Genomic DNA, 25,105 nt, shown 5'->3' on the forward strand with positions numbered 1-25,105 from the left:
ACTGGTGTCCTTTATGAGAGCTTTTGTCTGACTGCAGGAGCCAGTCAATACCTCAGGCTGCTGCTTCTCCTCCTTCCCCCAGTGCTCCAGGGCCAATTCCTGGTGCCCACACTGGCAGCAGAGGATTCTGCTGCTTTTCCCTTTCTCATGTCTCCTTTCTGATAGAGCTCAGAAAAATTCATTAATTCCTGCAGTGAGTGCATCCCTGCTAAACCTGCAGCACCTCTAATATTGGCTTGCAAAGTGACAGACCTCTTGGCAACCCTGCAGGACAACTCTCTGAGGCTGGTCTACACTGCCACTGCCATGGTCCTCACTGGACAGCTGGGAATGAATCCAAAGCACCAGAGCAGAGCTGCTCTGTGCTAGCAGGGATCAGTTTATGCAGCAGTCATTGCACAGGGAAGATCACCATATAAGAAAAACAGGATTGTGGGGGACGTTTCTCTTCATGCCTTCAAATATCATGAAAAAAAAAGATGGCCATGCTTAGGGAAAATTCTCAGAATATACCTCCTTGCCCTTTTCATATTTTAAAGGCCCTGGAATGCCAGGACAAAGGGGAATGCCTTTCATCTGCTATAGGGTGGGCTTAGATGGGATATTGAGAATAAATTGTTCCCTGTGAGGGTGCTGAGGCCCTGGAAAAGATTGCCCAGAGAAGCTGTGGCTGCCCCGTCCCTGGAAGTGTTCAAGGCCAGGTTGGACAGGGCTTGGAGCAACCTGGGATCGTGAAAGGTGTCCCTGTCCATGGCAGGGGTGAGACAGGGATGGGCTTTAATGTCTCTTCCATCCCAAACCATTCTGGGATTCAATGACATCTTTGCCTCCAGGCACAACCAGTTACTGTTTTCCCCCAGTTCCCTCAGTGAGCTCCTGTGATCCAATGGGAAAGGAGCTTCAGTGGGATGGACCTTGCTGAGATGTTCCCTGACAGCCCTGCATGATCCCATCTCTCTGCTTCCAACCAGGCTACACTGGAGCTTGCACTGGGTTCCCTCAGCCTCCTCCAGGCCCATTCAGATCCCATGGAAAGGGACACCCTTGCCTGGGTGTGCTGCCTCTGCTGGTGTCTGCCCAAAGGATCCAAATGTTGTTCCTTGCTTTGCTGTGTTTGTACTGCTCCTGGTGGAGTCTCGCAAGGGTTGAGTCTGTCTCCCCTCCCTTCAAGAAGAGCAAAATCATGGTTCTTATCCAACAGCAAGTTCAAAATCCATCCCACAGACTCAGAAAAGGCTGGGTGTTCAATTAGCCATGGTTGGTTAATTGACAAGTGTGGTAGCTTAAACAATTCCCTACAACACCCAATACACAAATGAACATTTCCTCCCTCCCGTGACATCCCACAGGCCAGGTCTGGAGGTATTGCTCCCTTGTACACACACATTCCCTGGGCAGGCAGCTGCAGACCTTCCCGCTGCTCCGAATTGTCCAAAGGGTCCCCGCACTCCTCCCGCACCGGCAGCTCAGGAAACCAGGTCTTCCTCCTGCATGTACCAACATGAGCCTGAGATAATAAACGAGGCCTAGAAGAAGAGAGAAATCATCAGGGCTGTTAATTTGACACCAACTCTTTTGATCTCCTCTTCAGATCATAAGGGAAGGGTAAGTGTGCTTCCTTTTAATCTTCACTCCCGCACTTTAAAGGCCTCAATAATGTTCCCACCAACCAGATCATTTTCATTTGCAACTCTAATTAATCTGTGAATAAATATGCTTCGGAGAGGTGGATTGATTTAAATGAGGGCTGTCTTTTCACCTTTAATCTATAATGCTGCATTTCTCTCTCTTGAGAAAATAGCTCCTAGCTTGCACTCTCTGCCTTTCTCCCCAAGTTCATGCAAGGCTCTTTCTCCTCTTTTTTATTATTATAAAATAATGGCTTCAGCAGGTGAATAAAAGGTTAGGCAAGTTTGACAAAAATGGGAAGCTATTCACCCTTGCTACCTTTAATCTACTGCATTCTCCTCCTAATGAGTGTAAATTACCCAAGCCATTTCACAGAGCCTTTCTCTGGCATAATACCTCTGGCAGCCCATTCTCACAAGGGCGGGTTTGTATTATTAGTAGCAGTATTATCTTTAATCTTTTGTGGTGTGAAGAATGAGGACAACACTCGGATCCACACCAGGCAGTGGGAGCCAGGCCCAGGGTAACTGGGCTGTGTGAAGGAATGGGTCCTCCAGCAGGAGGGTCTGGCACCCTCAGAGGATGGAAACCCACCAAAAAAATGTCCAGCCTTGCAAAGCTTGTCTGGAGTTTTCACTATGAGCCTTTAGTGGCTTCAGCCTCAAAACCCATCCAGCTCCACAGAGAAATGGGCCAGACAATTCCCATCACTGATGTGAACAGTCCTTAGAGGGTCCCACTTTGGGAAAGTGATGGATCTGGGAGGTGCTGGAGTGTCTCACTTAGAGGGATGTTGGGGAGTGACCCTTGGTGGAACTGAAGGAGCATCCTGGAGTCATTTAGGCTGGAAAACCACTCTAAGAACATTGAGTCCAACCAGGCCCATCACTAAACCCTTCCCCCAAGCACATCCACACATTTTTTGGACTCTTCTGGGCACGAAATAACAAGCTCTGGGGACATAAGGGATGAAGAAGAAATCTAATGTAAAGCATCCCCTACAAACTCTGAGAAACCCCAAATGAAGAGGAGGTCTCAGAGGAAATCTTTCAATGTCCATCTCAAATTACTGGTAATTACTCAATTACCAGTTACTGAGAAGAAATCAAGAGTCACATGCCAAGGAGAACCTCAGGAGGAGTCTCACATCTTCACTGATGATCTGGAGAAGGCATTTACAACACTTCTCCTGAGGTACTCGAGTCTAATCAGAAGAAGATATGAAGGAAAAGGGTCTACAACATACAGGATATGGGCAGGAAAAGCACAAGGTTGGGATCAAACATCCTCATCCCCAGAGGGAAGAGCAGCCTTGGAGGTCACACAGAGCGCAGGGACTGAGGCAGGTGAGCACTGTGTTAAACTGCACTTGTAGTGAAACAAGGAAACAAACAGACAATCCAGAAGAAATCAAGGAACAGACAATCCTCAAGTGGTCAAGATGACTTGAGGAATTGCCTAAGAGGCCACAGCAGGAAGTAGGATGAGAGCATTTGCTGCTTCACAGTGATGTGAGAAGTACTGGGAACAAAGTGGGAGCGTTACCACTTTTCCATGGAAATCCCTACATCCACTGGCCCTGCCAGATCCTTGGAGCCCAGTGATCAGCATCAAGCCACATCCCTCACTGGCAAGAACTGATGCCACCCCTCAGCATCCATGGGCATCACCATCCCCTGCCAGCTGGGACGCAGGACAAGGAGGGCTGGATATGGCTGGGGAGCAGCACCAACCTGGGAAACTCCCCTCTCCTAAACTTGGCCAGTGCTCTGAGCAAGAAATGGGAGTTTCCACTTGGTCCGGGATAATAAAATATCAAAAAAATCCTCATGGAGCAGCATGAAAATCTTGGCTTTGCTTCAAGCAGTAGCTGGGCCATTGAGGAGCCCAGGCTGTTGCTGAGGCTTCCATCATTCCTCTCATCTCCGCTGGTTCAGGTCCCCATTACTTCGCTTATATTATACGTCTTGCTTTTATTTTTTACATTTGCCACTTGTGATTATTATTCTGCAGCCTAAGAATGCCTGATATTCAGAGGCCCTTTGTTTCACTCTCATTATGCACACATATATGTTCAAGGTCGCCAGTTAGTCTATTATTCAAGTGGGCACTTTTTTTTTTCCTGTTTCATCCCCCCCTCTCCCCAAAGAGGCTCGGTTCAAGGTCTCGCATTCTCCGCTTTCTCCCTTAAGTTTTACCATTTCTCTTCCTTAGAAAAACATTTTCCCTTGCCTCACGTTCTCCAGTAGCTTCCATTCCATTCAACCCCTGCTAATATATATATCAAAAAGCAGCCCAGGGCAGACCCCACGCCAGCTGCTGCTGTTGTTTTAAAAGAATCAAAGCAAGCTCTTTATTTCCTTCCACTCTTCAACAATTGCTTGAGTTGCAAACTTCAGTACAGAGCATTCTTGGAGGTGCCCAGGAGATTTCCAGAGCATTTACAGCAGTCCAGACAAAATCCCAGGCTGCTCCCTGAGGATTTGGGTGATCACCACAATGGAACACGCTCATTCCTGCCATCAGATACGAAGTTTGGCTGCACTGTTGTTGTCTTGCTTGCAACAAAAGGTGAGCCAGCAAGGAATCACCCAGCAAGCTCATGTTTAATTTTGGATGAACAAGGAAAATATTATTTTAGCCCCCACAAACCTATTTGTTTGTCAATGACACCTCCCTCAGCAAATCTCCCTGTACTATCAGTCATCTCTTATTATCCAGGTGTATTTATATATGTGCAGGAAAAAAAAAAAAAATGGAAATGCTTTCTGAGCCCTTCAAGGAGGAGCCTCACAGCACCCATTCCCGTGAGTGAGGTGCAGCTGTGACTCCACAGGGTTGCACTTTGAGACAACCATCGAAATGAGGAAATTCAGGCTGTTCCACTTGGGATGGGACTCGCCAGAGTCCTCTGTGAGGTACCAAGGAGGAAACTGCACTTTTGTAGTGCAGGATAAAGCTCTTGCCCCAGGGAGAGGAGCCAGTTTGGGAAGGAGGTGCCTTCCCCAGGATGGACACTGCAGCTGCTGGGGCTCTGTGCTGCTCCATCAGTGGCACAGCCTGGCTGGGAATCACAGACACATCCAAAGAAAAGCTGTCAGGGAATGAAAATGTGGGCAAAGAGTTAATGGGGGCCAGTTGCACCTCTATCAGCAATCACAGAATCATGGAAAGGTTTGGGCTGAGAGGGACCTTAAAGCCCATCCAGTCCCACCCCCTGCCACGGCAGGGACACTTCCACTTTGCCAGGTTGCTTCAAGATCCATCAAAGCTGGCCTGGAACACTTCCAGGGATCCAGGGGCAGCCACAGCTTCTTTGGGCACCCTGTACCAGGGCCTCAGCATCCTCACAGGGAAGGATTTCTTCCCAATATCCCATATAATTAACATTCCTCTAGCAGTAGGAAGGCATTCCCCATTGGCCTGGCACTCCAGGCCCTTGGAAATTGCCTCTCTTCATAGTTTCTGTTGATTTCTTCAGACACTGGAAGGCCACAATGGGGTTACCTGGACATTCTCCTCTCCAGGCTGAACAACCCCAGCAGTGCCAGCCTTCCCTCCCAGCAGAGCTGCTCCATCCCTCTGCTCACCCTGGTGCCTCCTCTGGACTCTGTCCAGCAGCTCCAGCTCCTTCCTGTGCTGGGCCCCAGGGCTGGGGCAGCTCTGCAGCTGGGCTCTCACCTGAGCAGGGCACAGGGGCACAATCCCAATCCCTTCCCTGCTGCCCACGCTGGGGATCAGCCCTGGATACCCTGGGGTGGGGGCATGGAGAAGATCCCAGACCATGGGGAAGATGTGCAGAGGACACCCTGTATTTGTAAAGTTTTTACACCATTTCCTTTCCTCAGGCTCAGCCCCACAGAACAGCTGTGTCACCTTTGTGGCACATCACCCAGAGAGCCAAATTTCATTTTCCGTGGGGTCACCACGAGCACTTTCTGAACACTGGGGACTTTACTGAAGTCACGGAAGCAGGAGATGAAGTTTCTTGGCACATGGCTCCACATGACACAAGGCCAAGACAAGGAATACTCTGCCATTCTTTATGCACATGGATTTTTTTTTTTTCCATTTAGGAGTAAAAAGAATTCATCTCCCATCCTCTACACCACAACATATCTCAAGGCCCTCACGCCCCAGGTTACCCTCCCCACTTGTTTTATTTATAATCCACTCTGCCCCCTCTTTCTCTTCTTTTTCTGCTTTATATTTTTCTTAAATATATTTTATTTTTTTGTTTGCCAGGCTCAGTCGCAGCACAAGGACATGGGGAAAGACATTCTTTCAATTCTTCGGGCATTGTGGCTGCCTGAAATGGGAAACAAGACAAAGCCAGAGAAGAAAAGCTTATTATGGGCAGCCTAGTTGGAAGAAAATGAATCACCCAAACAGATAGGTTTCAATGATCTCAGGCGAACTCCACTCTTTATTCCACACACCCGCGTCTAATTGTTCCAGAAAATGTTCATCTGCTTCATAATGACAGCAATAATGGAAATGTGAATTTCCTTACGTGAAATAAGGAAAAAAGTTTATTCAAGGGTCTACTTCGGAAAGTACAGCCATAATGCACTTTCTTCTGGGGATTTAATAGAATTTCCTCTCAGAGAAATTGGATGGTTAACAAGTAATTTTTTTAAATTTGAAGACTATATGATCCAGAAGAGTTTCCTGCCATGAGAGAGGGCTCATGGGGTAAAGGTACAGGGCAGTCTCCTGGTATTGGAGAAGGGACGGGATGGGAAAACTCAATGGCAGAATTTGCCCTGCTGGCAACCTGTCAGGGCCCCTCCTGCTCTGCCCAGCTTTTGTGGGGGGATGGAAACAACTGCCCCAGTTTGAATTCAGGACCTAAAAGTCAGAGCACAACCCTAAATCCCTCCCCAAGATCCAACTGGGCTGCAGTGCTCTCCTCATTTGGTGAAGGGTGCCATAAGCAGGACACCTTTATGTGATTTCCCTGGACAAGAAGAGCAGAAAGAATTCAAGCTGGGGGAATTTCATGGCAGGCTGGAGCAGATCCCTGAGTCAAGACAAGCCCAGAGGGAACAACAGGAAAACCCCAGTGCCTGCAAGGCACAGGACAAAGGAGCTCACTGAACTTCCTGGAAGGACCTCAAAACCTAAAGTGAAAAGGGAACAGCTACAATTTTCTTGGGAATTTGGGAGACAGAGGGAGGTAGCACCAGAGTATGTGGATGTGAGTTCACACCGTGGTGAAAATCCCCTCTTGGGCCTGCAAGTCCATCTGATGTTCTTCAGGTGCTGATGGTGCACAAGGCAAAGCAGGATCCTCCTGGCACTGCAGACCAACCAGAGTCATGGAATCCAGGAATGGCTGTGGTTGGAAGAGACCTCAAAGCCCATCCATTTCTACCCCTTGCCATGGGTAAGGACACCTCCCACTATCCCAGGTTGCTCCAAGCCCCATGGAGCAACCTGGCCTGGAACATTTCCTGGATGGGACAGCCACAGCTTCTCTGGGCAATCTTTGCCAGGGCCTCACCACCCTCACAGTAAAAAATTTCTTCCTTACATTGAGTCTAAAACTCCCCTCTTTTAGTTCTAAACCACTACCCCTCATCATCCCACGGCTCAGCTGTAGGTGAAGTCCATCAGCTCCAAGACATGATGCAAAGTGTCCCTCTTACTTAAAATCCAGGCTCTCTCAGCTCTGCCTCTTGTCCCTTTCTAAGGCTGGAAATGAAGATTTAGGGCACGCAGGAATATTTCCTGTGGCAGGGCAGCAAGGGGGTTAAACAAGACATGGAGAAACCCTTGTTTAAACTGAAGAGGTGTGAAATTGTTCCCTGTGGGAAACGTGGCAAAGGACCCAGCATGTCCCTGTGTTCCTGTCTGTCAAACAGAACTGCGCTGCAACTTTCCAAGGAGAACATTTTGACATGAGCTCAGGCAGGAGGCAGGGTTGGAAGGGAGGATGGCTCCCATCCCATATCCTTGAGCTACAGGGAAGGAAAGGCTCCATTCAATTCCACAGTATCCTGAAGGACGTGACCAACTTTGAAAGCCATGAGTCATCCGACGGGAGCCAGGCAGGAGGAAAACTCCTGCAATTCAAGCTGGAATTGTGCTCAAGTGCTTCAAGAGCTGGGGCCTGAGAAAACAGGCTGGCAGGTGCAATTTTCCCCCTGGAGAAATTATAAATCTCCTCTTGTTGATTTATTTTAAGGGGAAGAAAGATTTCTGCTCCATAAGGTTTTTTTTTTCTCTAAAGAACTCCCTGGGCTAGTCCTTGTCTTGATGTGAGGAGCAGTCAAGGAGAAAGACAGAGGATCTGCAGCAGTAAAAATCTGCAGAATTTAGGGGATTCTGAAAGAGAACAAGAACAACCAGGAGATTAAAAAAAAATACATCCAGTGGGTGTCTTCCAGCTTAGCAACATAAGTTGGCCAGGGGAGGTGAGCCAGATGCATGCCCGGACTCCCCAAAACCCATTTCCTGAGCAAACCTCTCCCAAATTTCAGCTTAATCAGGCATCTGGTGGCTCAGCAAAGAAGAGCCCAGTTCCCAATGGCAGGAGCTGCTTCTTTCTGGAAAAGCACTTGGGAAGGACCAGAAGGAAGTGTGACACTTCTGATTTTCTTCACATCAGGGTTTTGTCTGACAGCACCTCTCTGTTCACTCTTCCCACGTGCAGGACTTTTGAGGGAGACACAGTGAAGTTCCTTGGGAAAGCTTCAGCTGGCAAACTGCTTAAAAGCTATCTGATGTTCATGTTTAAAGTTGTAATGCTTTAAGTTTTATAAAAGCAGCAACCAGGGCTTTCCCAGGGAATTAATTGCACAACTTCCAGTGGCATTTCAAAGAACAATTCAGGAAATAAACTCCTGGTTTCCAGCATCATTTACAGACAAGAGAAAAGCACTTTCCCCCACCCATAATTCAGATTTATCCCAAAAAGGTGTTTGTTGTCTAAATAGAGACTGTTTTAATTGGTGCCCAATTTACCTTGAAGCAGGTGTCCCTGGAAGCATCCAGGACTAACCTGGAAGATCTCATCAGCAAAACAGTCATCTGAGGCCAGACACTTCACACAGCAGCACCAAGGGCTGATGAGCCTTTTATGTAAGTGGAAATTTAAGTTTGAAAAAGCTTTAACTCCCTTTTTAATTTTACTCACATGGAAAAACAAGGAGGAAGCACTTCCACAGCCACATTCCAGCTCAGCTCTGCCCCTAAATTCACCTGCACAGGGATGGGTGCCCTGCTGATGGATTTTACCTCTGCATTTGGAGCCCTAGGTGGGTGAAAGAAAGGAATCCTCATGTCACAGGTCCCGTGCAAATCCTCAGGTCTTGGGAAAACTACAAATGCACAAAAGGTACTAAAGAACTCCATGTCACACTAGCACTTCAGTAATCCTGGGATAATTAACTGGGCTTGCAGGGTGAGTTGTGTCACCATCAAGGAGAGCTTGAAATTGCCCCCAGGATCTCGAGGGACTGAGGGGCTTTTCTATGTAAAGTGGAGGAACAAGTCTAGAATTTAGGGCTGGGAAGAGCTTTTTGTATCCAAAAGCTCTTGGTAAAGAAATCACTAAGTGAATCCCACCATGAAATCACCATGTGAGGACCAGGAAGGAGATGCCCTTTGACATGGAAGTCACTTGCGTGAAGAAAAGAGCAAGGAAGAACAAATACCTACCTGTGTTCATCATCAGGGCACCAGAATCTCAGAGCCTGTAGCCAACCCTACTCAATGCAGAATATCTTTTCCCTCCCTTCCCACTTAAAATAGCACCCCAGACCCTCAGGGATACAAAACATAAAGAAGCATCTCCCCTCAGGACACAGAGCAGAGACCACCTCCCTCCAGGAGGGATCCACCCAGCACTAAGAATATTCTCAGCCTTCCAGAGACCCTTTTAAAGCTCATCAGGCTCTTGGTGAGCTCCTCCACCTGTGCCAAGGAGGATCAGCTGCACCCTGCATCCTCCGTCACACCCTTTGCTCTGTCCACACCACGTTCCCTTAAAGGGAGCCTACAAAAAATCTGGTGAGGAACTTTGGACCAGGGTTGCAGGACAAGGGTTTCCTTCTGCCAGGGCAGGTTAGATGGGATATTGGGAAGAAGTTCTCCCTTGTGAGGGTGGTGAAGCCCTGACACAGGGTGCCCAGAGAAGCTGTGGCTGCCCCTGGAGGTGCTCCAGGCCAGGTTGGGCAGGGCTTAGAGCACTCTGGGATAGTGGGAGGTGTCCCTGCCCATGGCAGGGTGTGTGACTAGATGAGCTTTAAGGTCCCTTCAAACTCAAAGAATCTGATGATTCAATGATTCGCTGTAATGCAAATCTTTGCTTCCTCCTAAGGCATAAAATAGGTGTTTTCCAAAGGGTTTGGGTCTGCAGGATTGGTGAATGAGGGGCTCAGGCATTCCTTCCAAGCCTGCTTCTATTCCTGCTAAATGTTGCATTGAATCTCTTGCTGAAGTGGGACTGGGATTTTGTTTCTTTAGATCATCCACAGGATTTGGCTTCTTTAGGCTGCTTTGACATCCTCCTGATGGCTGCATGGATTTCACATTGCCCCAGGTCCCAGGGACTCCCCGTGCCCACAGCCATCACAGCCACTCCACTTCCACCTCCACGGGGCTCTGGGAACCCATTCCAGGTGCAGCCCTGACTCTTTTTGTTTTCTCCCCACCTGGATTCACCAGAGGCAGGTGCAGGCGCTCAGGGTTGGTTTTTCTGGAGGTGACTCCCATTGTTCCTTCCCCCCCTTGCACAGCTGGGCCGAATGCATGGAAGGTCAGTGAGAAATGAAGCTGCTTTTATCTGCCATCTCCCACCAGCCCTAAGCTGGGTCCCCTTTTTCACACTGAGGCCTAGCCAAGCATGAAGGAAAATAATTTTACCCAATCTCTCTGCTCTAACGCGCACCAACCCCCCGCCCTCCTCTTTTCCACAACTCCCCACCAATCTAAAAGGGAAAGAATTAGAAAAAAAAAAAAGCCCTTTCCACAATGAAAGCACAGCCAGATAGAAATCTTGGTGAGGCACCACTCTAAATGTGACTGCAGCTTTCAGCCTGTCCTCACTCAAATATCGCCAGCCCCACTGTTTACTCTCCTGCTATAAAAATAATAATAATAATAAAAAATAGTAACCTGGTGATTACTCATGTTCCACATAATTGCAACAGGCAGAGGAGAGAGGAGTGATTAAATTGCCTTGTGAATTATGCATTATTTCCCTGGCTCCTTCCTCCCCCTCAGCCCAGCTCCCAGCACACTTCTCCAGAGCTTTATTATGTATATTTGTGGGATATTGTCACCTGTCCTGGCTGTGCTGGAGAGCTGCTGTGGGTGGGTATCAGTGGAGGCTTGGTGTTTAATCCGCTATGAGCGCTCTGGGTTTGTTTTCCGCGGTCGCCAGAGGAGCAGGAGGAGCAAACTCACCAAGCCAAGGCTGGGAGCTGGCCCGTGTAATTCCCAGCTGCAGGATTTAGGGAGTCACACAAAACTTGCACAAATGAGACAAAGGCACTCCAGGCACAGCAAGGAGGCTGCTCCTCAGGCTGGAAAATCCTGAGTGGAAGAGTTCCTTCAGCTCAGCCAAACATCAAACGCATGCTCGTGTTTCCCTGTGGGAGCATCCCCGTGCTCCAGTTAACAATCCACAGGCCCGATGCCCTGGGCAGCGGTGTTTTCCTCAAATCAGGGCATAAACAACTCCACAGTGTTCAAAAAACAAGTGGATGTGGCATCATAATTAAGTGGGCATGGTGCTACCTGGTCAAAGGTGATGATCTGGAGGGGTTTTCCAGCCTTAATGGTTCTGTGATGGTGTTTGGGCACATTCCTACATTTGTGTCCCAGCAGATACAGTTCAGACTGGTGAAATTCATATCCCTGTCCAGGTGTGCCTTTTTTGGTTGGTGATGGAGGACATGGAACTCTTGGAGCAAGTCCAGAGAAGGGCCATGAAATTGCTGAGGGGACTGGAGCACTTCCACCATGGAGTCAGGCTGGGAGAGCTGGGATTGTTCAGCCTGGGGAAGAGAAGGTTGTATGGAGGCCTCACAGCAGCTTCCAGGGTCTGAAGAGGCTACTGGGAAGCCAGAGGGGGACTTTTCATCAGGAACTGGAGTGACAGGACAAGGGGGAATGGGTTCCAGCTGAAAGATTTAGGTGAGATACATGGAAGAAATTCCTTGCTGTAGGGGTGGAGAGGCCCTGGCACAGGGTGCCCAGAGAAGCTGTGGCTGCCCCTGGATCCCTGGAAGTGTTCCAGGCCAAGCTGGATGGGGCTTGGAGCAACCTGGAATAGTGGAAGGTGTCCCTGCCTATGAGAGGGGGTGGAATGAGATGGGCACTAAGGTCACTCTCTCAACCCAAACCATTCTGTGATTCCATGATTCTGTGCTCCAGACCAAGCTGCAGAAGGGGTCTGGAGAATGAGCACCATCCCTTTGGAGAGGCACAAGGACACCAGGCACCAACACTCTGTCAGCTGATGTTCCACTGGTGATCTTCCATCCAGGAATGCCTTCACCCACTCCGTGTCCATCACTGGAGACCCCGAGTCACCAAAGGACTGAAACATGTCCTTTCTCCCCAGCTTCTGCACAGCTGCTCCCAGGCTCCAGAGTCAAGGTGGGTTGTCATGAGTCCATGATTCCCTGACCCAGGTAGTCAAAACAAGTGGTCAGATCCCTTCCTGGGGTCCCTCAATCAGCAGAAACACAGCCCATAGGGCAGCACCAGCTCTCCAATCCACTGGGACAGCATCTCCTGCCACCTGACTGCTGGGGCTCCCAGGAAAGGGGGATTCAGCCTCCAGAGAAGCCTTCAACAGGAAAACAGGATATCCCTCTCGTTTTGATCCCTGGTGTTACCTACAGAATTATGTGACAGAGAGCTGCTGGAGCAAAATCCATCCCCCTGCAATAATCCTGTGGCTACGGGTCCCAGCAGCCTCTCCTAATGATGCTCTGGGGACTGTGGTGCTTCCCAGACATCTCCTTGTTCCGCCCAAGAAGAGACTGGAGGGACGAGGTGTGGAAAGCACAAATGAACCCCTCCTCTAGATCTTCCTAAGGAGATTTTAGGAGAGATCACCTACTAAGGAGGGGCTGGATACAAATTTTCAGGATCTAAAAGCTGATTAAAAGCTCAGATAAGGTCAGCTTTTCCCAAAAGCTGCTTTTGAAAAGCCCTCTGCTTCCCTCTTTTCCTTCCTCACCATCCAAAATCCCTCTCTGCCTTCCTGAAGGTGAAAGGAGCTGAGCCACGGAGGGCTGCCAGCGAGGGAGCTCCCCGTGCTGGGCTGCTGGGTGGATTTGTTCCCTCTGTTTTGTGCCTGGGTGGATTTGTTCCCTCTGTTTTGTGCCTGGACGTGCAGCGCAGACAACGGGCATTGAGTGCCCCGGGCCCTGGGGACAGCACTGTCCTTGCTCTGCCATCAGGTGCACACAAAGCCAGGAGCCTCTGCAGGAGGAGAGCTCTGCAGAGCTGAAAGGCGATTAGCATATTCCAGGGGGAACTTTTTTGCTCAAAATGAGAATAAACAGAACTGAAGGATTACAAAACCAAACATGGAACATTACATGGAGCAATAATTGCCTCCTATTATTTCCCTGCACTCACCAAAACAGCTATTTAGACAAACAAAAGAGCAAAGAAAGGCAGAGACCAGTGCTGAAAGTTGTTTTATCTCTACTAATCCCCATTGCTTTGATAAGTCTGTAATAGGATCATTTGGCATCTCCAAAGTGCAGCATCTCAGGAAATTTCTCTGTGCAGGCAGGTTGTGCTCAGGTGTCTGCTCCCAGCTCCCAGCCATGGGGTAGCACAGAGTCTGTCAGGCTCTGGACACACCGTGGAGGGGGAAAAAAATCCCCCTCCATTTTTGTGCATGGATACAGGGTACTTCCTGCACCTTCTTTAGCTGGGACTGCTTCCAAAGATTATTTTATTATTGTTTTGTTAGACTTGGTTTTGTATTTCATTACCAGGCAGCACAGGGCAGAGGTGAAATTGCCATCCCTGGAAGGGATCAAAAGTCTTGTGGATGTGACACTTGGGGACATGGGTTAATGGTCAATACCAGTCCTGGGGAATGCTTGCACTCAGTGGGTCCAGCCCAACCTTAACAATTCCCTGATTCTCTTCTTATCATGTTAATCATAGTTAACATGGGTGGTCCTTGTTCCAGTTTGGGTGCATTTGCCCATATCTAAAGTAGCCCATTCCACAAATGCTGTCAGCCACTGGATTGCCACAGAAGTTGGGATCAAGGAGTGTGCCAGGCACCAGGGTGTGCTACTCCATCCCAGATGCTGGAAACAGCAAATATCAACATTTGTCCTGAGTCCATAAGAAGCTTTTCTCTGTTTTTGATATTTTTTAGGCCTTACAGTGTCCTTTCCCTCTCCACATTTTGTTGTTTTGTACCTAAGACACTCATACACTCCATTTTTTATGTGTTCCAGGAGCTGTGAATTCCATGCTGGTTCCCAGCCATGCTCCTTCCCATCTCCTCCCAGCAAGGACCATGTTGTCATCACTGGTGGCAATGTCCCCATGTCCCATCTGCTCCCAACCCACATGGCACAAGTAAGAAACTAATTCTCCTCCAAAACAAGCCCCACAGTAAAAGATGTGGTCTAAACTGGTGAGGACATCAAATGCATGGTCTTGGTTTTATTTACATGACTGAGCCAAGAAGATAAATTCCTCAAGGCAAATCCATGTCATTTGTGTCCAGCTTCATCCCCAAATTAGTTCTGTTATTATGCAGTGCTAGAAATTTGCCTTTGCCTGGAATTTATCCCCACTCTCTCATTTTTTCTTTGTTATTTAATATTTCTATGTGGAAGAAAAACATACCCTGCTTCCACCAAGAGTGCAGAGATGGATACCTGGAGTTGATCTGGTGGAACGTGGGGGGCTCGGGAACTTTTTTAATGTTGGATTTAAGATCAATTTTAGCCATTATTTGCCATATCAAAGTTTATGAGCTGTGCACAGAAACTTAATTGCATCAGATTTTTCTGTCAGGAGCTATGCTTTTCTGTCAGATTTTATCTCACAACAAAGAATGGTTCATGCACTGCTGCTGGCACATAAGAATTCATGAGCAGCTGCTGGGGGATAACATTTTCTCCATCAGCTGCTGAACTTTTTACCTGTACAGAGCAGTGTTGCCATTGTGCTAGCACAAGAGTAGGGAAGAAAACACCTGGAAACAACCCCAAAAGGACTCTGTTGCACAGAATTAAGGTCATTCCATAATCATGCTCCATCTTAGCCAACTCCCACCAAAAAAAAAAAAAAAAGAAGTGAAAATAAACTCCTTGATTTTATACATCACTCATGCTGTGTGCAGAGGTTGTCACACAGTTGTTATCCCTTACACAGAGAAAAAACCTCTTCATTATGTCCCTTCTGTTGGACACAAGCTGCTGCTGTACTAAACCCTCAATATATGCAGCAGAAGGGCAAATATAGCAATATTTCATGGAATAAAGCAAATATTCCATGTGCAAAGTTATCAGTAATGGGAAAATGTCAGTGTAGAAGTCCTGAATTGGGATGGATTTGACAGCAAAACAGAGATGAGCACGTGCCATGTACACAGGCAGGAAAATTGTATTTATTGGGAAAGAATTCTCACTGATCATTGTGGGGTTTCCCTGGCAGTGGGAAGGGAGAAATTCCCTTCCCTAAGAAGGAAAGGGGATCTGCCTCTGGAAGGAATATTGTCAAGAACTGGAACAGGCTGCCCAGGGAGGTGGTGGAGTCCCCATCTCTGGAGGGATTTAGAGCAGGTGGAAGTGGCACTTGGGGACATGGGTTAGTGGTGGCTTGGAATTGCTGGGAGTCAGGGATTTTAAAGGTCTTTTCCAACCTAAACAATTCCAGGATTCCACAAGAGTTCTGTAGGTGTTACTCCCACCTCAGAGCAAAATGGGCTCTGCCCTCACAGCAAGCCCTGCACAGTGCATAATGCAAATTCCTCTCCCAAATGCCTCCCAGTCTCACCTCCCAGGGTTGCAGATGAGCAATTCCAGGCCTGGTTTGCATTTCCAGGGAGCACCAGGGCTGTTCCCAAAAGCATACTCCCCGTGGGTGTCTCAGGAGATGTCTGCTGGTGACTATTCAGTGCAATAATAAGAACTGAAATGAAATATCAGCGCCCCATCTCATTCAGCATATCTCGATTTCAAATCTGGGTTTTGTAAAGAATATTGAGAGTATAATACAGCCCCCTCAGTAACCTGCTCTGCTTTATTACACAATCCACACAAGTTTTCCATTTTTTATTGAATTGGTCACTCAGTCATACTAAACATGGCAGAAAAAGAACAGGAAATAAAAATGAACCAATAAATAAAAGCAGGGTTTCCAAAGCTCTTCTTACTGAAAAGAAAGCTGGGGAGTTCTTCACAGTTTATCCAGGAGAAAACCACCTTGCTTAGAATAAAATTGTGCAGTGGAACAGAAAATAAGATGTTACTGCAAATGAAATGTATTCTTTAGTGGCAAAAATTAAAGATGTCATAGGAGATAGGCTTGGGCTGCGTCCATCTCCCCAGCTCTTCCCTGGGAATGATGGCAGGATAGAAATGCATGGCCAGCCCAAGCCACCCATCGAGGGGCCAGGCAGGGCCACCTGGTCCCTTTGCCACTCGCCCATCCTTGCTCACTCCAGAGCTTTTTAGTATGTTGGGAAAGTGAAGATGCTTAGTTTGCCGTGACATCTTATTTTCTGTTCTGCTGCACAGTGTTATTTTAACCAGAGCAGCCTGCTCCCAGATAAACCCAGAGGAACTGAATGCCTCTGGAAAATCCTGCACTCAAATGTGTGGGAGTGTGTGAGTGCTGGGGAGAGGACGGGGCTGGGACCTGCCGTGGATCCTGGTGGTGTTGTCCTGATTAGGTCTCCATGGAGAAGGATCCATCTGTGCTTAATATGCAGCTTGGAGGGGCATGAAAATGAGCATCCCTCCCTGCTGCACATGCCTGGGGAGGAATGCTCATCTCTTAATTGAACCCAGACTGGAAGACTCTGTGCTCTCTGGAAGGAGTTTAGTGTGGGTTCCATGGGGTCTTTGTCTCACTGGGACACGCAGTGGATATTCCTCTACCCCAAATCCATGTGGATTCGAAAGGTGCTGTTCAGTCACCAGTCACCACTTTGCCTCTGAATGCAGCACCCAAAAGTGTCCAAAGACCAGCTTTGGGAGGCAATGCAACACTTCCTTCCCCTCCAGACCCTGATCCTTGGTGGGATATTTAAGGTAGCCAATAATTAGTGGTCAGGACACGACCATGAATTTGTGCTCACCTTTGGGTTCTTGGTGTGCATGGGAGTGTGGGATCATCTCCCAGATCCTGCTCCATTCTTGGCCTCAGGAGCTCCCCGTGCAAAGGATTTCCTTGCTTCAGCACCCATTGTGTGAAAACTGTTGTCTTTGATTATTTGAAATGCTCAGATTTCATTGATTCTTCAGCAGTTCTTGCATTAGTTATTCCATGACATTTTTCCTGACTGACTGTTCATCATGGACAACTTTTATAGGATGGTGGGACAATTGTCCACTGCATCAGGAGTAAAAAAAAAAAAACCAAAAACTCAACCTGTTATTTCACCAATATATCAAGCCCTCCTTCACACCAGGAATTAAATAGGTTTGAATAAACTCCTACTATAATTAGCATCTCCAGTTTCATGATTAGGAAATGCTCAACCTTTAGGCCACCACTGGGTCAGTCTCGGAGTAGAAATCAGTGTCCCTCCCTCAGCTTCATCTTCCTGAGTGTTCAGGTTGGGCCAGATGGGCACAAGAAGCTGCCTAGAGTCCTCCTCCCTGGCCAGCTCTGGTTCTTGGAGTGGGGAGCACCAGAGATTTGGAGAAGTCCATGGCCCACCTTCTCCAGTGCCCAGCAAAGGTTCAGGTGTTCCTGAAGGTGTTTTTCCAGGTTTCACGTGGCACCTAAGGATGGCCACAGGCCATATTTCAATTCAATTACAGCCTGGCTTCAGGAACATTTCACTGCTTTCACTGTCAAACCCAGGTAGATTCAAATTTTGGTTCTCTGCCCAGGAAAATACAGTCCTAATATCCTGATAATATTGCAGAGTTTACAATAGGGTCCCCCACCTTCCTTTAAACAAATTATGACAGAGATAGACAGATCTTGAAGCACAAAGAAATAACTTGGGATTGGGATGATGGGATTTGTTACCAGCCCCAAATCAAGGTCTGTAGCCCCTGGACCTTGCACATCTTTCCAGCAGCTGCTTTGGTTGCATCTATTCCATTGCCTGTAGATTAAAAGCTTTGTTAAAACAAACAATGTTCACCCAAGCACCAGACTCTTGTCTGGGACAATGACAGAACAAATAGTCCCCTCCAGGCACACTTTGAAGTCCTGAAGTCCTCAAAGTCCCTAAACCAGATGGAAACATCTTCCTTGAACAGTCTTTCTTAGCTTACACAACCTAAACTGGCTGGAATATGGTGACTACAGGATCTCCACCTCTTTTTTTATTTAACTGGGGTTTCCTTTGGCCGGTTCAAAGTGGAAACACTCTGTATTCCTAGAGAAAGGATTCCTGCTTACCCAACAGCTTGGGTCAAACTTTCCTATTAGCACAGACAGGTTTTCTTCCCTATTGCTGGTAATTTAAGTTACACTTGCTCCTCTCTCAGTGTTTGTAATGTAAATGGGAAACTTTTCATTCAGAAAGACCAAAAGGAAACATTTACTCTTCCTGGGTGTTTCCTCCCAGACTTTTTTAGAAATACCAGTGAAAGTTGACAAGTATTTCTGGTCAACCAAATGACTCAGAAGTGCTGGCTCCTTTTTTCACCACCTGTAGCCACCCAACCACATCATCTGCCCCTCTTGCCTGAGCAGCAGGGCCTACTGGCTCCACCACGGGATGGTTTATCTTCCCCAAAAAACAGGGTTTGGGAGTGTGGAGCTGAAGCTGTTGCAGCTCTTCAGTGCAGTGTAGAAAAGCCAGAACAGCCATTGTCAGCCAATCTTACTTTGCAAAAGCAAAGTAAGCAACTCACTGGAAACACCACAGTCTCCTCTTCTCACCAGCCAGGTTATAAATCCACCCCCAGTTTTGTGATCGTCTTACTTTGCAAAAGCAGCAGGTAAAGAAATGCATCCTTCCATGGTGCAACTCACTGGAAACACCACACTCTCCTCTTCTCACCAGCCAGGTTATAAATCCACCCTCAGTTTTGTGATCAGCACCACCTCATCACTGAAAAGGAGGTGGATGTGGCCCCAGGCCTTGAAGTCGCCTCTTGCTGGGCAGGCAGAAATGCATTATGGCTCACACAAAGGTGATTGGGATCTTTGGGAACAGAGGAAAACTCGCATCAAGGTGATTTTTGTGTGGTCAGCTGTGGCAGGAGAAGACCCAGTGCTGTGGCTTCATGTGGGATATCCTGAGTTACCAGGGTGACTTTCTGCATGGGCCTGAACAACAGCAGCAGGAAATCCAGCTCCTGCCTGATGATCCTGATGGGTTTGAGGAGATTCCTGCTTTCCCCTCTCATCCCAGGAGCTGTGGGATGGCTGGGGAATTGAGGGCAGCACATCCCACAGGCTCCATTTCACTTGGGCCTTCTTTGTTCACCTCTGTGCCCCATCGCAGGAGGAAATTCAGCCCTTTCAGAACAACTTCTGGGCAGTATTTATGTTTTTCCAAAGGCAAACAGTGCTGGAGACAGCTACCAGGTGGCAAATCTTTGTGAGTGTCCCTCAAAAGCTACAATTAATATTAATGGCAAATCAAACACCGTCCATGAGAGTCACTCTGGTGTGACAGGCTCAATTTCCAGCCCATGGCACCTTCCCATTCAGCACCTTAATACGGAGCTGACCTTTCCAACAGCTCCAGGAACAAGATCAGCCCAACAGGATGAATAATGGAAGAACTGGGGGTCACCCAGAGGTCTGCAGTGGTCACCAGGGAAGGTGTGGCTGTGGGTGGCTGAGGTCACACCTGCCTGGCCGTGTCCCTTCAGTTCCCCATGACCCCCAGGGAAGCCCAGGGTGAGGCACAAATCCTTCCTGGCCCCGATTCCCCTCCAAGTCTCAACCCAACTGCAGGTCCTGGCAGCTCAGAGCAGCACAGGGAACTTGTCCTGAGCCCCAGGCACAAAAACATAGCAGAGCAAGGCCGTGAGGAGGTGGCTGGGGCTTCTCCAGAGGTCCCATCTGTGTTCTCCAACAGAAGAAGGGCAGAGCCTCTGGATGCCGAGGAAAAACATATTTTGAGGAAAAGAGGAGGATGCAGAGCTCTGCAAGCCTCCCTCACAAGCTGCTCTGATGGAAGGGAGTGCTTTCCATGGCAGTGTTTACTGAGGACACAGCCCTGGAGCCTTCCCTCCCAGGCTGGTGCAGCACTGGCCATGCCACGCTGCCTCTTGCCTTGTTTTGTTGCCTGGTCTCACTGCAAAAGCAGAAGTTTCTTCCTCTATATCCTTGGGAAGCACTATTTTGTGGAATGCCAAGGGATGAGGCCACCCTGAAGCCCCAGAGTGTGAGCTGGAGAGCATAGGGCAGAGTTGGCTCAAAGGACTGAGTGCCTTTATTATTAATGAAGCAGCAGATCTACTCAGCCTCTCTAAACACGGGGGTATTTGTGGGAGTGGGACAAGACGGGAGGCAGAGGTCCCAGCATTTATCCCCCAGTAAGGAAAGCTTGGTGGAGGTGAGAACTAGAGAGGTGGAGGACTCAAACTCCAAAATTGTAATGACTCATTATCCATCCTGCCCTCACCAACCACATCAGCTTTCTCCTCAAGCTGTCTGCCAGGGGAGAGGAAGCTCTTCATTATCCTCCATGCTCCCTTCCCCACACCCCCCACACGAGAAGAAAGAGAGGAGAGAGATAATGCTTGAAAAACCACCAGGAAAAAAAAATAATAATAATATGGAGCTGTCTCCAAAGAGCTGCTTTCCTTGCGTGGCAGGCGCCTCCTGGATTAACCTTTTGTATATGCAGAAATGGGGAATGAATAATTGAGCAGCGCAGACATCGCAGCGCTCCCGTCCCACACGCGGCTCCATGGCTGCCTCACAAAACCCTCTCCAACTGTGCTTTTCTTTGAGATGGATACAGGGGCAGGCAAAGACAGGGAGCACTGCTCATCTCCTGCGTGCAAATGTAAATCTGTCATCAAAACTATCTGCAGAGACAAACCCACGGTGTGTCCAGCGGGTCCCACAAACACCCATGGATGGTGCTGCAGGAGGGGAGGGATCCTCCCCAGCTCAGTCCACCAGCACAGGCCAGGAAGAGGTTGGGGAGTTCCCTCCAAACAGATCCTGGCTGTCAGATTCCTTCACACAGATCTCTGAGCAACGTGGGCTGGTGGAAGGTGTCCCTGCCTGTGGCAGGGATGAGCTGGATGAGCTTTAAGGTCCTTCCAACCCAGGCCATTTTACCATTCTATGATTTCATGTTGACCTCAGTCCTTTCTTTTCCCTGGCTAAGACACACCATTAAGGATGATTTCCTTAGCCCCTGGCAAGAACTCATTCCCCTGCCCACATTGAAGTGCTTGCAATGGAAGACCTGCGAGAGTAAAAGTCAACCCTGGGAGAGAACAACGCAGAAGAGGCAAAGTGAGTGAAGGCTGGAGACACTGGAGAAGGAGAAAACTTTCTTTTGAGCTCCTGTTCCACTGGAATTACCTCATATATTGTGGCATAGATCATGCCATGCCACCAGGATCAGCCTTTGGGCTGACAAATTGGATGGGGATCGTTTTCCCCTTCCTTGCTCTCCTGAAAAGGGGTAAGGAATCATGAACAGAGTGCCTCTCTGGTGGCTCCACACTATCCATGTGGCTCCCACTGGGCACTAGCACAGCAGTGTCAGGTCTGTCCGTGCCAAGCCATCACAGTTTTAGAGCCCCAAGGCTCTGTCACAGGAGTGTGGGGTTTGGCAGCCTTCCTTATCCCAGTAATTGCAGAAGCTATGCCTGAGCAAACCCAGCACAAGTGTTCAGGAGGTGTCAAGGTTGTCTTTAGGAGGCATCACAAGTTCCAGTTCAGCGTCACCACTTTGCAGATGAGTGTGGATGAAGGGCAAAGAGACCCTGTGCTATCCCTTGCTCCACAGCTTCCCTTAGGCAGCCTCAGGTGTGTGCCTGCAGGATTGGAAGCTGCACACCTGAGCATGGATCCCCCCCACCACAGCAGCTTTGTCCTGTAGCCCTTCAGCCCTGGTGGCCTGGGCTTTCCTGAGGGTGCACAGGAGAGGCAGCTCTCAGCAGATGCTCTGCCCTGGCTCCTACAGGACAAGCAGTGCCTTTCCCACAATTTCAGGAAGATCCTTTCCCAGTGCAATGGTGTGTGATCCCCTGTTGATTGTGCTGCACACACATGAGGGCTGACATGTGCTGCTTCCTGTCCCACGAGACTTGGAAACTCCTGGCATGTTCCTAATTACTGTGGGGACACCTCTGTGACAGCACCTTTGACCCTGTGAGACCTTTAACCCTGTGGCACCCTGGTTTTTTTACACCTTAACAGAGCTCCTTTGGAGATGGCAGCCAGGAATGATCCCACAGCTTCCTGGCCTCTCCTCTCTGCTCCCTTCCTCAGCTGTCCCTTGGGAAGCATCCCTGAGGTCCATCTATGTGTGCAAGCCTGGTGCTTGTGTGCACAACCCTCCCAAACCCTCTGGGGGTGTTTAGAGGGCCATGGAAGTGGGGTGTGAGGGGTGAGCCAGGCTGTGATGTGGTGAAGTCCTGAGCAGCTGCCTCCTCGTGCCCAGCTGGGGATGTGCCAATGGCAGCTCTGGAAGGAGCACAAACATGGAAGAAGCTGGTTTTGACAAAAGCAAAAGAAACAAAATGTTTCTTCTTGTCCATGAGTTCTTGGCCCAGACAGAAGCATTGGGAAGTCAGGGGGCAGAACTTGCCGCAATAGGTGGGTACATCCTGAACACAGGTAGGAGGAGGGATAAAGCTTTTCCAGGGCCAGTTCCTCATGGACAAGGTCTAATAAAGATACAGGAATCTTCACCAGCTGAGAAGGATCTGTCACACTGGGCTCACCCAGACAGCCCTCAGCATTCCTGAGCTATTCCCCTTTAGAAGGAGCAGCACTCACATGTTCATACACCACATCCTGAGTGTGAGGCAGATTCATCCACCAGTTGCTGAAGGCTGTTTGAGTCCCCAGAGCCTTGGTGCTTGCACACGGGGCTGTGCTGAAGGTAAACATGGGTGAAACACAACCTCCTCCAAAGGCAGACCTGCTGCTCAGACTCATTCCAGCCACGAGAGACTGGCCAGATAAAGATAAAAGATAAAGTCTTCACCATCCAGCTGGAATTGTTTATTTTTCTTTCCTAATATTTGTTATTTCTGTGGTGACAAGTCCCTCTTCACCAGTGTCAACTCATTACGCCTGGTAATGACAACTCCTACTTTTTGTCTAATTAATTCTTCTAATCCCCATTGCCATCAGAATCTGTTTACCCTTGAAAATACTTATAATGGTCTCATCTGTCTCTAGTTCCCTTTTCTTTGGTCAGCATGGCAGGCATTTGCCTTCATAATTCTTTATTTCTAGAACTAGGACAGACAGAGACAACAGAAAAGGAAGAGATAACACATAAACACAGAATTTCTGCCAAAGGTTTTTTGCTGGCCAACCAAATTCAAGGACTTGTTTTCCACCTCTGCAAATCAGAGCCAAAATCCTGGTATGAGTCACAGCTGAACCAGGCCAGGCAGCCCTTGTTTGACTCTCCAGGTGTCTGCTGGGGACTCCCTGGGTCAATTTAGGATGCTGCAAACAAGCAGTTCAATTTACTCTGAAGGACTATCAGCCCTCCATGTGGAGGGTTGATGCCAGCCAGGGAGCAAGGCAAGGAGTTTGATTCCACCTCTGCCTTCCTAAGGGTGGCATCGCCTGGGAGACAGCACGAGCTGGTTTCTAAAGTGTTCACAGCCCAGGAAAACGAGGCTGCAGCCTTAAGCTGGGACAGCTACAGCATGTGGGGTGTAACTGCACATCTGGGCACTGTGGTTATGGTCTCTGCTCCCTTTCTGCTGCCCCAGAACAGGGGACTGTCCCTCCTCTGTCCCCTCCCCTCTGAGCACGGTTTTAGCTCAGGCTGTCAGAGCGCCAGGGCCACTCAGACCTCCCCATCCTAAAGAGGCCCTGTGCAATTTCATTACCCCCTGCAATGTCAAACTGCAGCTCGCTCTCATCCATCCTTTTCCTCCTAGGACTGCCCAGCCCCTCCCTCCCCAGCACCACTGGAGCAAGCTTCCTAAGGTGAATTAACCACATTAAATTTGTCTGTGTTATCTGCACTACCCTGGTGTCGGTTCAGGCGAGGATGATGGATATGGTCCTAACCCGACAGAAATTAGGGAAGTTCACACTGTGTTTTAATAGCAAATGCAGTGATTTGACAGTGAATAATGGAGCTGGTCAGGTTCTATTAGTGGCAGATTAGACCATAATTCAATCTCAAACCTTGCTGTTTTAAGCCTTTCTCACAGACTGTATTAAACCTGACCCAGGTCTGAAGAGGCAGAGTGGAAGTGCTCCATGCACAGGGATGAGTTAAACCCCACAGGGGGATGGGAGTCACATCCCAGGGGACCACGCTGCAGCTCAGCCTGGGACCTCCAATTCCAGGGCTCAAACTCACTCCTCTGAGAGAAAATGAGGCTGGAAAAATCTTTCAAGGGGGCATCATGACACGGGGCTTCACCCACTGAAGAGGGGGCTCAGCCCCACACAGCTGGAATTTCAGGCTGGAATTACTGGGAATACAGCACAGAAGAGAGACACACAGGGCTGGAGGGGGAGGATCCAGGGGGTCCATCCCAGGAAAGGTGCCAAGAGAGGGATGGAGACAATGGAAAGACCAGTGTGCCTTGGTGGAGGGTACTGAGTGTCAGTGCTGAAGGAAAACACCTCTGTGAATATTGGCACAGGCCTGGAGGGAGAATACAGGGCACCAGGAAGTGCCCTGGGGCAGAGAGACAGAAAACAGAGAGAGAAAACAGACAGAGACTGAAAACTAGGATTTTTTTCAGCTGTGACAAGTCAGGGAAATGTTTCATGGCATAGCTGAGCACTGCAACACCTGGCTGCCATTCCTAAGTAATTCTGGTGCAATTTCCCCGTGGATGGCTTCCTGCAGCTCTTCCTTACCTCATTCCTACAAGCTCTGGCCTCAGAGTGCTCCCATCTCCTTTTCAAGCTCCAGGCCAGCAATTCAGGCATGTTTTCAGAGTTTCCTCAGCCAGGGGCCTGCCCTGCCTGGGATCTGTTTGCTGAATGAGAGCGTGATTGGGTACCTGACACAGGGCTGTGTTTTCTGATGGAGAGGAGAATGCTGAATTACTTTAGCAATCATTTATTGAGTACCTAAGATACAGAAAACCTAGTAGAGATAACAATGTCCTGCAGATTAAATCCTCCATTAGAGAGGTCTCACTCTGTAGTT

The 25,105-nt window shown here is 48.6% G+C and overlaps 1 long non-coding RNA gene across 1 annotated transcript; it reads right to left on the reverse strand.

The window, feature by feature from the left end:
- Positions 1–5,849: 5,849 nt before the first annotated feature.
- LOC120496461 lies at positions 5,850–9,471 on the reverse strand. The gene is made up of 3 exons (XR_005626304.1): positions 9,295–9,471; positions 8,872–8,954; positions 5,850–7,959 (listed from the first exon to the last, which is right to left on the reverse strand). It is a non-coding gene; the product is annotated as an uncharacterized LOC120496461 (long non-coding RNA).
- Positions 9,472–25,105: the final 15,634 nt, after the last annotated feature.

Source organism: Passer montanus, unplaced genomic scaffold (genome assembly GCF_014805655.1).
Source record: "Passer montanus isolate IOZ18808 unplaced genomic scaffold, ASM1480565v1 scaffold115, whole genome shotgun sequence".
In the NCBI taxonomy this organism is placed as follows: domain Eukaryota; kingdom Metazoa; phylum Chordata; class Aves; order Passeriformes; family Passeridae; genus Passer; species Passer montanus.